Here is a 14,179-nt window from a genome sequence, read left to right as displayed (position 1 = left end):
ATGTTGGCTTAGTTGGCCCTGCACGCATTTCTCAATGAGTTTGGCCAGTAGAGGGATGTTGGTCACTGGACGATAGTTGTTCGGGTCTGTTGCATCAGCTGTCGGTTTTTTGATGATGGGCACTACCTGCCCTGTTTTTAGGCAGTCAGGGAGAGTCCCTTGTGCAAGTGAGGCATTTATTATCTCAGTCCAAATTAGGACCAGCGTATGGCTGATTTCTCTTAGACACTTTCCCGGTAGCGGGTCTTGATAATGGTTGTTTGGTCTGAGTTCCGCTAGCGTTTTGGCGATCTTTCCCTGGTCGTACAGTTCAAATGTATCCCATATTGCCTTGTTTTTTGTTTGGAGACCCTCTGTTGAGACATTGGCCTCAGTTTTCGGTGGAGGAAGGGTCATCAGGTGAGTTGCTGCATTTGTGAGTTAAACTTCTAGCAGCTTGGATTTTTCCGTGAAAAATGAGGAGAATTCCTCGCAGCTTATGGGAGTTTTAGTATTCTCTTGAATCGTTTTGGCGAGTTTGTTTGACTGTTGTTTTAAAATCTCGAAGAGTTTTCGTGGTCTGTTTATGGCATTGTCCAATTCAGCTCTGATAAATTCTTTTTTGGAGTTGATTATCTTTTTGTTATATTCGTTTCTTGTTTTCCTAAGGGCTATCAGCTCCGGGGAGGAGGGATGTTGTCTCCATTTCCTTTCGGCCATTCTCAGTTTGCGCCTGTCCTCGTTCAATGACTCATTAAACCAGGGATTTTTTGATTTCTCTGCAACTTTTTTCAGTTTTTGGGGCATGGTGTCATTGACGATATTACCGATCGAGGTTAAGTAGTGATCCGTCAGCTCATTGACATTTTTCTTATTGTTGGGTGGCTTCAGATCTTTTTCACACCTTTCAACCAGTAGTTCAATGTTGGCCTCTTTTGTGTCTCGGATCAGTTTCGTGAGCTTGCGAGGTTGCACGGTCCTGCCCTTTTTCATTGTAGGTATCGCGAATGTTATAGCGTGATGGTCAGACCAATCACATGGGTCTATAGCGAGGATTGATGCCTCATCATTTCTTGAGATAATCCAGTCTAAGGTCGCTCCTTGTGAGTGAGTGGGTTGGTTGCATGCTTGTATAAGTTTTAGCTCATTGAGGAAGTCCTTAATAGAGTTGATCAGTTTGTCATTGCCGTCCTCCCAATGTAGGTTAAAGTCGCCTAGGTATATGTTATTGGCATCCGAATTGGAGTTGGTCGTTATGATCTCCATCAGTTGCTCTGTGAACTTAGCATTCTCTCCTGGTGGGTGATAGAATGCATGCAAGTTGCAGCTTTGATTATTTGGTGTTCTTACTTTAATACCAAGGTATTCACATGATTCTAGGGGGTCAGATTGGAATTGGCAGACCTTGATCTCTGTGCGATGAATGCAAGCTATGCCTCCTCCCACATTCCTTGGTCTGTCTAACCTGACGATGTTATAATATGGTGGTATTAAGAGATCCATGGTGGGGGAAGATGATTCGTTGAGCCATGTTTCCGTGAGGATGGCAAGGTCAATTTCCTTATTCAAGATGAGGGCAGCTATGTCAGATGCATGTTTGGTTGCTGAGCGACAGTTAAGTAGTAGACAATTTATGGGTTTCTGTGACTTAATGCGTATTCCATTATCAGATTCAGGTGCGATTAGCTGAATATGTTGTAAATTTTGGTGAATTGCTTTCCTGTCATTCTTTCTGGACGTTCTGTTAGAGTCAGTGGGTACTACTTTGATATTCTCCTCCCTATTCCAGTCAGGTTGTTCATAGGATCGGAGTAATGCCAGTGCTTCTTCATTTGCCAAGGGCTTAGTCCTGTTAGGTCTGTTGTGTCTGAGTACCAGATTCTGGATGTGTGAGACCTTGGAATGCGTACTTATCGCCATCTCCCATATTTTTCTAATTGTCTGTGAGACGTTCATCGAATTTTGTGCCAGGTTACCTACAAGTTTCTGGAGTTCCTTGACTTCTTTCTGTGTTCGGGATGATTTTTTATGTGAGTTAGACCTGGCTAGATGGGTGTTGCCTTTTGTTCTTCTCCGTGAATGATCCGTTCTCATTGCCATAAATCTTTTCTGGGAATCCTTAATTTGTTTCTGATTTCTGGCTCTATAAGCGGTGTCCCCGTTACTTCTTATGTTATGGGATGTAATGGGTGTTTTTGTGGATAGTGAACTAAGAGACTCAGGTTTCCTCTCCGAGGGAGGATGGAGAGGGTCGATAACATCCACCTTGTTCATTTCGTTAACTTCGTAGAGGGACTTGCTTGGAGCTGGGGTACACTCTTGAAGTGCGGTGGAGTTATGCGTTAGCTGCAACGGCTCTTTCCTTGGGGCCTGGTTCTTCTCTTTGATTCCAGGGTTAGTGGACAACGCTGTCCTTTCTATCTCATTCTCTATTATTACCAACGCGTTTTCGGTTGAATCTTCGGTGTTAGCGATATGGTTGTTCTGGTTGTCATTTTGATTAGCGTCTCTAGTATTGGAGTCTTTGTTTTCAGGTGTGTCATCTGGAAGTGTCCAGTTTTGTTGATAGCTTAGTCCATCTATGTATTCCTTTAGATTTTGGAAAGTTCTCTCAAATTTTTCGAGTTCTCTGTTGGTTGCTTGTATCAGCACTATTCCCGTTTTATATATAGTAATGCATAATTCTGTCTTACTTCTTATTGTAAGTGCGGTCGTTATTTTTATGCCATATGGTATGTTTTTTATAGATTTAGTGAACAGCATGTCAGTCAGGGCGTTACGCCATTTGGCTGTTTTGTTTGTATAGAATATAAGGTCGTTCATCTTGATGCCTTTGACTATATCAAAATATGGGTCCGAGAACAGCGTGTCCGGGTATTTTCTCAATGTGTTGTGTTTGAATTTTTTGGCAGCATTTTTGGATAGCATTGAGGGGTAGACTATGCTCTTTGCATTGAAGCCAGTCGATCCTTGGTATCTTCCCGCCATTTTCGCTTCACGTTGAGGGTCTGCAGATGCCTATTGACTGTTTTGGCCTGAGTAGTTCCCAGCTAGTGTAACCAGGAGGATCTAGAGATCTAGAAATCCTATGGGGGTGGTGGTAGCTCAGTATCTTTGTTCTATAATTTGCTCATTGTTATAATACCTTTGTAGGTTTGGAAGATATAGGAGGTGACAGTGACTTCCAAACTACTGTTTGGTATTAGATCTTCTAGTTGATTGGACCTTATTAGTTCTGTTGCTTATTCACGTCAAATCCTTCTTTGTAGGTATTATGATGCCATCATTAGTAAATAATTAAATTAATTTAATAATTAATTAACAATCCCTAATTGTGAGAGCTTGTAGTCTGGTGATAAGTAGCCAGTGATGAGATGCCAGCCGAGTCTATCCCAGGTGATTTCCTGAGAGAGGGGGGAGGAATTCTTTCTCTATTCTCTTGAGGTTGTTTAGACCTTTTTTTTTCTTTCATTGGCCCTTTCTTTCTTTCCCTAATCTTCTAGGGGTTGGTTAGTCCCTTGTTATTTTCCTTAGTCCTTTCTTTCTTCTTACTTCTTAACTTGATTCCCGGCGCCAGTCCTTTTTCAGTTTCAAGTTATTAATTTGGTTGGTCCTTTTTCCTTGTCAGTTCGTCAGGGTCAAGGTGTCTATCTAGCTCGCCAGTCCTATTTCGATGTCTGTGCCTCCTTTTTCAGTTTCGATTTAATTAATTTGGTTGGTCCTTTTTCTTGTCAGTTCGGCAGGGTCAAGGTGTCTGTCTAGCTCGCCAGTCCTATTTCGATGTCTGTGCCTTGCGGCTGGTGGTAGGCGAGTTCGTATTGTTAGCGTGATTGTATTGGTCCTATGCGGCCGCCATTTTAAGGACAGGCGAGCCGCTTCTCGTTCCTCCTTCGGTGCGGAATCCCCCGTTTTTTTCCCTGCTTGTTCTCAGGGAGTTGTGGTCTCGTGGAGTTGCCAGCTGGTGGGGCCGCGCTGGGGGGGTGCAGGCGCTCCTACCTTTTTTGTCGGACGTCGATGTCTCCCAGCTCCGCCTTCCTCGAGGGTCAGTCTGTGTGCACTGGAGCCACCGCCGATTGTTCCACTGAGCCCTCCGGTCTGCTCACATCCAAGGGAATGTTCTCTGATAGCTCCGTAGCTGGTGGTCCGCAACGTGAAGGGTCCATCATCCGAGGAGTCCAAGGAGGGAAGTCAGCCTCGTCCACTGACCAGGCACCGGATTCTCTTCATCATCTTGCGATACCTATGTTCGTTTTTGCTGTTTGTTGGCTCAGAACAACGAGCAGTTTTTCGGCTTGGTCCTAGGTCGTGCTTGGGGTTGTACAGGGATTTAGTCCAGACTTGGAGATCCCTAGCCCCGGAGCTCTTTCCTAGAGGTCCCCTTCAGCTGCCATCTTTATCATTGTCCAGGTTAACATTGGGAATTCCTTATTACACTTTTATGCTGTAATTCCTGATTAGTAAGAGTAGTTCTGTCATGTTTTATATCTTGGAATGATAATGTAATATACCCTTTAATGCTAAAGTTGAATTTGACATTAATGTTTTAGAACTGACACTTTTAGAAAGTGGCATTTCCCTGCTCCTAAAGCTCTGTGTGCCTGCCTCCTGTCTCCGATACACGTCTGGCGTGGGTGACAGCTTGACTTTGTGCATTCCCTCTAGACCGCCACACACAAAGAAAGGTTAGGTGTGTCTGAGTGCCCATCTGCATCCTGATGGCTCATCCTGGGCAGGGTGGAAGGGAGGAGCTGACACACCTGAATAAGAAGTGTCCTGTCCCCACACACAGGGTTGATTACCCCCGTGTAGTGGGTCTGGAGCCAGGGCTGGAAAGAACGCTCCTTGCACATCAAAGTCCCTTCTTTGAAGTTAACCCCACTCTAAAGGCACAACTGGGTTTAAGCACTGGGTCTCTGGCCCCACCAAATCAGACACTTATGAAACTTTAAAGAACCTCCATCAGACGAACTGCTATCCTTCTACAACGACTGTCACTCTGCTGGACTACTGCTCTGGAAAAACTGATTTTCTGCTAATCTGCCCTGCCGCCTTCTGACCCTGATGAGGAAGAGCTGAACTCTCTGCCTTAAACCTCGAGTGACCTCTAAGGGCTTGTTGGCTTGCCTCCTCAGGTTTAAGACTGTGGGCTATCAAAGTGGCTACACCTGCTCCTGTGCCCGGTCCATTGGAAGTGGACCCAGATACTTGCTCCAGAGAAATCAACACATCTCCAGTCCGTGTGTAGCAGAACAGGTGCATTTACCCTGTTTCGGGAACAGAATCACCACATTGAAGTCAGAACCGATGCAGCCACACCACTTCGTGAAGAAAATCAACGCTTCACCTCGACTGCGGGGTCCACACAACACATTTCTCATCTGCACCCTGCATCTCGCTGTTGCGACCAGGATCAAGGTACTTTTTCACTGGACCTGAATTGCTCCTGTATCAGGTCAACATGAACATTTGACTTTGCCATGGTCCAGCGCGACCAGATAATCCTCATAGGCGCTTATTACTTCTAAGCGCTAAGAAAACTTTTATTCCTTAAAAATTCATCTCTACTACTACTTATTTAATATTGGTCGTTAAGGTCTTTTTCTTTATACAAATCATATCTATTTTTCTTACATGGGATGGAGTTATGTGTGGTGTTTTTATTGTGTTACTGTGTTATGTTGTAGAAATACTTTACTCATTGCCTCCTAAGGTAGGGCTGACTGCTCAGTGCCAAGCTACCAGAGGGTGAGCTCTGGATAATTTATGGTGTGTAACTGATTTACCCTGACTAGGATTGTGGTCCCTGCTTGGACAAGGTGCATACCGCTGACAACTAGATACCCAATTTCTAACCCTAGACATTCCAGTTAACTTGATTAGATCCATACTTGATGCCAAAGTGAACGTAACCAACAATTACTACTGGTTGATTTAGCAGCATTGCTACTAATTCTTGGAGTTATTTGATTATCTAGAGTCATCTGTAGTCCTGGAGTTGCTGCATTGTAGGCTTGTCAAAATCAAAATTGCATTACTTGCTTTCCACGTCAACAAGAGAATGCTGAACTCCTTCTACCAATAAGATATCATAACCAAGTAGACCATATAACTTCAGCCTCTATAGTGCCACTGCCTAATTTTGTTCAGGTCAAGTAAGACCCTGAGTACTTGGCAACAAAAACTGATGAGCGATAACCCATGTAGCCCTGGGATCATGCCCCATAAGGACCTCTTAAACATTCAGCTGATTGTCTAAACTTCCCACCTTGGACTCTGGAATGAAAACAAAATATCATCTTTGTTTTCAGCAAAACACCTGAAATAAATAAAAATTCCTGAACAGCAGGAAGGACAGCCTGGAATCCAGCAGAGATTTGATGCTTATCCAGCAGAGATTTGATGCTTCCTGGATGAGCCTGCGTAAAGGCAATGACATTCACAGATCGGTGTGTTAACATTATGTAATCTATGCACTAACATTTGAATCCAGTTTAGGTGCAAGCTTCCTGCTTCTTATCAGGAAGTTAATGATCCCTGCTGTAGTTAGAAAGGTGTGTTTTAAAGAATTCCAAAAATTGTTGTAAGTTGGACCAGGCAGGAGAGATTGGGGCTTTGGACAGGAGTGGGGTTATTGCCTCCTCTACAAACAGTCAGGGTGTCCATCACCATGAAGGGTAAGTGTTTTTCTTCATAGAGGAGTTGTATTTATTTTATTGTTTTTCTTACAGATGTTATGTAGGTAAGAGTGTGGTTAAAGTCTGATGCGAAAGTGATATGTGGGAGGAGATATTTCAGCCGGTGGCGCACACAGACACTGAGGATCGCCCGCAGTCCTTCCATCACTAAGTTGGAAGCCATTGTTGCCAAATTGTTCTCGGAGTATAGACAGTCCACCTGAGATTGCAGAGACTTCTTCTAGGGAGTCCCATCACTTGGGTCCATTTGACTGCTGCATGGATGTGGAAGGCTAGACCAGTGATCAGGGGAGCTTTGATGAGTGGGATGTACAGATCGAGGATGGTCCTTGCCATTCTCTCAATTAATCTGTTAGAGAGTTGCTGCTTTGTGCCTTGAGAGGAGACGGTTATGTTCAACTTAACCTTGGTTGCAGAGAAGAGGCTTCCACTCCTTTGTAGGTCTTGCCTGAGCCAGTGCATGCATTTCTCTGCGAGACATTTAGTAAGTGGGTTTTCAAAGTGCTACCAGAGGCTTTTGCTGGGCTCAAGCTTGCGGTTACGCGTGCGTGCCATCTGCCATTCTTTCATGGCTCATTAAGCCTTACAGCGCATGAATCATGTTCCTTCACCCCCTTGCTCTCTGCTCTCACTACCCCCTCCCAGGCAGCCCTCCTCCTCTGTAAGCTTCCCTTCCCTGCCTAGCCTTTCCTCACGGCCAACGCATAAACACACAACTCGGCCCCCCTCCTGCACACACACAACCAGCCCCCTCTCCCCGCCACTCACTGCCTGTCAGCCAGGTCCCTCAGAATACACAAAAAGACTGACACTGTTGAAACCTTTTAAACCTATCTCTTTTTTTATCTTTGTTGACCATCATATCCTAGCGCTAATTCATCGGAAGTGAGTAATACCCTGCATCCAGTCCTCGGTCTAGTCTTCCCACTACCGGAAATTAGACTGTTTTCAGTTTCGCTATTTAGCGGTTCCGGTCCTGCCAGCATTCACTCGTTTCTTGCATACCAGCCAGAACGTATCCCGGACACGGGGCGTTAATACACGGCCCCACTAAGAATAACAAGTAAGTTTGCCTGGCTTTTGCCACTTGCAGGCCTCTTGCGCGCACTAATTGCTGGCCTTACTTGGCATTCGCTACTGGCCATTTATTGTACTTGTCGTATTTGGATGCCTGTCACTCTGCCTTGGTCTAACTTAAAACGTAATAGCTAACCGCTCTGACTGCTGATCTCTTTGTATTACTGGGACACCTTAGTGTTGATATTATTCACCTCATGGGACAAGTCTCCCGTTTTGTCACCTAAACGCGCTGTTACCAGTTTATGCTATTTTTTTAGTCATACTTATGTAGCACCTCATGGAACTCTGTCTCTTGTTGCCACATTAATGCGCTATTACAGCTTATGGCCTCCTTTAGCCATACGCCATGCAACTTCTGCTTGTGACCGTCACAGTTAACTAGCAGTGAGACAGTCTTGCTCACCACCCAATCAAGAGCTCTCTTTAATATGCCCAAAATCGTGTTTTTCTTTCTTTTTTTTTAATATTTAGACCTTGCGCGTACTAGTCCTCTTCAAGCTGCAGGCTGCTAGGCTACCCCACTAATATCAGGTCATTGCTTTTCCCTTTACAGCTGTTCAATAACTCTGAGCCCTGACTGCTCTACTATAGGGGTCGAACGCAACCCCCACTTTTTAAGGTACGTCGTGGTACCCGGTATCTGATACGATATCACACGCTATTAGATACAGTAGTGGCAGTTTCAATACTCATCGTGCTTACTCCAACTTCCTTTTCCCACCACAGGCTTCAGATATTTCAAAGCTCTTTAAGAACCGCTTACGTTTGGACCATTACAATCATCCTCACCGATAAGATGATTATTCGTGGAATAGCTGTCTTCCACTACGTCCACGGGCACCTGGATGTTTTTGAGTTTTTTTTTTAAAAACACTATACACTTAGCCAAGAAGTCCACTGGTTATCCCTCTTCTCCCCCTCCTTTTTCTTTTCTTTCTACTATGGGTTCTTACTAACCTATGTTCTCTGCTTTAAATACACGCACAAATCGGAGGGGCGCTAGAGGGCGCACTAGCTAATGGCCGCACTTTAGTGAGGCTCTGGCTGCCTGGCCAGATACATCCTGCAAAAATCCTTTTTACCTGTGGGCAGGCGCCCAAAAATCGCAGCGGAGGTGACCCTACCTGTTTTGCAGATCCGGTCCAAATTTGGGAGTGATCGGTGATCGGATGCCTGAGATACGCGTCTGTCTGTGCTGCCCGAGGGACGCTGTGGAGGAGAGCTGCTGAGGCGCCTGGGCGCCTGACCACGCGGGGCCGCGGCTGCCCACGAGGTGACTGGGCCTCGGTGCTGCGGGGCCCGTGCTGCCTGTGGAGAATCCTGCTGAGGGCCTGTCGGGTGGCGACGGAGGTGAGTCTCCCCCCCCTTGGGGCTGCTGCAGCGTGCAAGGACAGTCGGCACTGCACCGGTGGGCCCGCCTGGACCTGCCGGGAGACTCGGAGGGCCCTTCAGATCTGAGCCCCGTAACCCTGCGGCCACCCTGCGATCCTGCCGCGATCTCGCAGCATCTGTGAGGGGGGACCCTTGTAGAACCGGGGGTCCCCCGGACGTGGAAATCGGCCCGTCTGCACCTCCGGAGCCTGGCGCACGGACCTTCCCCCGCACCCGGCGCCCTGCCGCCATCTCCCGCTCACATTCCCGGGGCTCCAGTCTGCGGGGATATCCACGGCGCCTCGCCACCGCGCCCGCGTCTGCTGTTCCTGAGCGGGAGCCTGTAGGGACGGGGGCTGGACGGAGCTCCTGCAGGCCTGCACCCCTGTGGCGCCGACATACCCACAACCTGTGCCGCTGCGCGAGGGGCCAGCGGGACTTGCCAGGTCCGGCTGGTGGAATTGGTCACCTCACCTGGCTTATGCCCCATCATCAAGCAGCTGCTTTGCCTTGCTTCCCAGGAGTGAGAGTCAGCCTGCCTGCACGCACCTAATGAACGGACCTTCCCCTGCGCCCGGTGGCCTACCGGCACATCCCCTGCTGACATTCCCTGGCCTCTGGTCTGCGAGGCACCAACATACCCCCGGAGGGCGTGGATGTTACCCGGCCTGCAGCCCCTGATTCCAGCGCTCGGCGCTCGGGCCTACCATCACGCCCTGCGGCCCGCCATCACCCCCCGCTACTTCGCCCTGGACTTCGGACCACGGGGCTGGACGCAGTGCCTCATCACATCGCCCGCAGCTACACCACCGGCGCGGGGGCACTGGGGGCGAGAGGGTGGTTGCTTAGGAGACCTCTGACCTTGCGAAGCTGCTGCCGCCATTTCTGGGATTCTTGCGAGTGGGGCCATCGGGTCACGCCGACTGGGTTCGGAGCAGTGGGCATAGACGTTGGCACCAGTCACAGTGCCCGGTCGGCGCTCACAGCTACGGCACGATGGGCAAAAATGATAACAAGCGACCCAAGCTCTCTTTCGAACCAGCGACTGCCAAAAAACCGTTACGCAGCATGGCGGGGACGAGTGGAGCCTCGAGCACGTCGGGCACTGAGCCCCCCTCTGCCCCCTTGGCTCCGGAGACTGATGATGGAGGAGATGCGGCAGGGCTTCGCCACGATAGTCGACAAGGTTGACCGCTTATCATCCAGAATGGATGGTGTTGCACAGAAACTGGAGGTCCACGAGGAGCGCTTGGTGGAGGCGGAGAGGCGCATCTCTACCTTGGAGGACACGGTCGCTGCCCACGATACGCGCCTAACTAGAATGGACGACATCCTGAGAGTGATAGCGGCGAAGAACGAGGAGTTGGAGGCGAGGAGCAGGCGCAACAACATTCGCGTCACGGGGGTTCCGGAATCCACCAACACTGGGCGCATGGAGGACTATGTGGAGCGCATCCTCATCGCGGCAGTGGGTAGGGAGGCCTTCTCCAGCCAATTTATTGTAGAGCGGGCGCATCGTTCCCTGGGCCCGGTCCCCAAGCCTGGGGCGCAGCCGCGACCCATCATCGCCCGGTTGCTTAACTACCGGGACCGCGATACGGCGCTTCGCGCTGCCCGCACTTAGCGGAATCTAACTTGTGATGGCGTACAGTTCTCCCTATATCCGGACTTTACGCCCATGGTTCAAGAGCAGAGAAGGAAATTCTTGGACGTGAAGAAAAAGCTGAGGGACTTGCAAGTTGACTACGCGCTTCTGTATCCAGCGCGGCTTAGGGTAACCCATCAGGGTAAACAACACTTCTTTGTAAACCCGCAGCAGGCCGAGGACTATGTTCGGAAACTACGCACTGCCAGGAGGGGCAGACAAAATGAAGGAGAGGATGAGGCGGAAGTGGACCCGGCCGAGCACGAGGAGTCCTAACTGGGTCATTGTGTACTTTCGACCACTGATTCTGATGGACGGCACAGCGTCTGGACTTAGAATGGCAGTGCCTGCTGCCGTCAGGGTGGCCCGGCCCTGCCGGTAGTACCATAGATGATGGCCTTGCTGTATTGTTGATTACTGGTGAGCGACAACTGTTTTTTTTTGCACATTTCTTGCCCCTCTGCTGAAGGTGTTTTGGGACTGGGCAATATAACAACGGAGCGGAGACAGTGATGAACAGCGGGCGCCCCTGGGATGGCCCTCATGAACCCTTTTTGGTGTTTTTTCCGTTATGGGGGGAGGTATTGGCGGGCGCTGACTTGCGATTCGGGCTATAGCCTGCAGGGATCACATTTGCCAGGCACCACCCCACCTTCTCTGTCTTCCCCGTATGGCGCACGTGGGTCGAGAGGGGAGAGCTGGGGTGATTGGGTGCATTCCTCTAGTGTCCTTAGGAGGGGATTCCCCACAAGGTTTTTCTATTGTTCTTGAGTGTTGGGGTCGGGGTGGAGGGGGGGGATGTGGTACTGGCAAGATTGGGTTGCTTCAGTGGGCGGGGGGGGGGCACGGGTAATCAGAGGAGGGATTGTTGTGCATGGAGGGAGGGGTGGGACTTGGTTGTTGGGGTGCGAGTTGTTGTAAGCAGAACGGATGTTGCGGAAGACTTTGCTGACAAGTGTGCAGGTACTGGAGTTCGTGTGTATGAAAGTATGGCTGCTTATAGGCATAGAATGTACTGGACAGCGGAAAGAACTGCATCAGGTACGTCTGTATTGAGGGTTGCAGCGTTGGCCGAAGGTTTTTTTTCAGGGATACTGTGACCACCGCAGGTGATGATACGTTGAATACTGTCTCAATGATGTCCTGGAATGTCCGGGGCCTTAATAACCCCCGGAAATGCAGGAATGTGATTGCTTATTTAGACCGGCACAATGTGCAGATTGCTATGCTCCAGGAAACCCACCTTAATCAGAATGGTATTCCTACATTTGCGAGTAGATGGGCGAGTGTGAGAGAGTTTTCCTCCTATTCAACGTACTCTAGGGGGACTGTCATTTTGGTCCACAAACGGCTACCGTTTCAAAAGCTGGGAGTGCGAGCGGACAGGGAGGGGAGGTACGTCATCCTGTGGGGGAGATTGGGCACTGATGTAATAATACTTGTCAATAGTTATGCGCCTAATGTGGACACTCCTGGTTTCTTTTTGTCATTGTGGGGCCATGTATTGGAAATTGAAGCAACTCACATTCTTTGGGGGGGGGACTTCAACTTATCGTTATGTCCAGTAGCGGATAGATCGGAAGGTAGTGCACAGTACAACACTAACGCCAGAGATACACTTCAAGGTATACTAACGGAAGCTGGGCTAGTGGATAGCTGGAGGCACACACACGCATCGGTTAGGGAGGGCACACATTTTACGGCACATGCACGCTCATGGGCAAGGATCGACTACTGCTTTGTCTCGCGAGGCCTCGCTGGGGGAATTGTCCGGGTGAAACATCTGCCTCGCACCTACTCGGACCATTGTCCTGTTTTGACGGCCTTGGGGATGCCGGGGTATGCTAGGGTGCGCCCGCCGTGGCGGCTCTTTCCCTCAGCTTTGCTGGACCCTGTCTTTAGACAAGAACTGGGAGAGGAGATTGAAGCCTTCTTTCCGAGGAACAAGGGATCGGTCGACAAGGTCGAAACGATCTGGGAAGCCTTTAAGGTGACAGTGCGGGGGATCACGATATCTAAAAGTTGCGGTATACTGAAGGACATAGTGCGTACATTGACTAAGATCGAATCGGAGCTTAAGGCGCTGGAGGCAGAGATGATCAGTAACCCCTGCCCTGACCTAGCGGTGAAATTCAGGGCTCTTCTGTCGACATTTGAGGAGGAAGCGGCCAGGGAAACGAAATTCTGGGGCAAATACTGGACGGCTAGGCGCTACTGTGAGGGAGACCGTCCGGGAAAGGTGCTGGCTGCACTCACAAGGCACCAGCGCTTCGCCACTCATATCCTGGAAATCTCTGATGAGGGGGGTAGGACGTACCAGGATTCCCAAGGAATTCAGGACACCTTTCTACAGCACTACCAGCGTCTATACTCCACACAACAGGTGGGTGAGGTGGAGTTCGGTAATTTCTTAAATGACATCGCACTCTGCTGGCTTAGTGATAGCGATAGGGCATTCTTGGGATGCCCGTTCGAGCTGGACGAAATCAGAGAGGCGATCATGTCCCTTAACAATGGCAAAGCGGCGGGGCTGGACGGTCTGCCGGCCGAATTTTATAAGTGCTACATCGATATTATGGCACCGGTGTTAAAGGAGGTCTTCGAGGACTCGCTCGAGGTAGGGATACTTCCGGGCTCCATGCGAGAGGTTGCGATCACGTCGCTTTTGAAACCGGGGAAGGATCCGAAGGACACTGATGCCTATCGCCCTCTGTCACTGCTGAACTGCGACGCGAAGATCCTTGCGAAAGTGTTGGCGACCAGGCTGTCCCTACTCATGAACACCCTGGTGTTGCCGGACCAATCTGGCTTTGTCCCGGGGAGGGCCACTTCCCATAACTTACGCACACTATTTTCCCTGATACCTACCATTTCGCCCGACTTGCCGGTCGCTGCCGTGTTTCTGGACGCCACCAAGGCGTTCGATTCGGTGGAGTGGGGGTACCTGTTAGCTATTCTGAGCAGAATGGGGTTCCCCCGGATCTTCATAGCCTGGGTGCAACTGCTATACACCTCACCGGTCGCCAGGGCCGTCGTCAATGGGGTTCTTTCGAAACAGATGCCGATCACGAGAGGGACTAGGCAGGGCTGCCCCTTGTCGCCCCTACTTTTCGCCGCAGCGATAGAGCCATTGGCTTGCAGAGTCCGACAATTGCACAAGGCCAGTGCATTTAACTGTCTTCAGCGGCAGATCGGTATTTCCCTCTACGCAGATGACGTCACTTTGTACGTGCGCCACCCACAGGATCACCTTAATTCGCTGCTGAGGGAATTTGTGGCATTCGGTGGCATATCCGGGGTACATATAAACTGGAAGAAGTCGCAATTCTTCCCTCTCACGGCGTCGGTAACCCGGTTCCCACTGGATTACCCCCTGGAATGGTGCAGCTCAGACTTGAGGTACCTGGGC

The 14,179-nt window shown here is 49.6% G+C and overlaps 1 protein-coding gene across 1 annotated transcript in view; it reads left to right on the top strand.

The window, feature by feature from the left end:
- The window catches only part of MRPL3 (mitochondrial ribosomal protein L3), a 271,984-nt gene that overhangs the window by 219,941 nt on the left and 37,864 nt on the right, over window positions 1-14,179 (top strand). The gene's annotated exons all lie outside the window — the stretch shown is intronic.

This window comes from Lissotriton vulgaris, chromosome 10, assembly GCF_964263255.1.
Source record: "Lissotriton vulgaris chromosome 10, aLisVul1.2, whole genome shotgun sequence".
NCBI classification, from domain to species: Eukaryota; Metazoa; Chordata; class Amphibia; order Caudata; family Salamandridae; genus Lissotriton; species Lissotriton vulgaris.
This window is presented reverse-complemented; position numbering and strand designations above follow the sequence as displayed.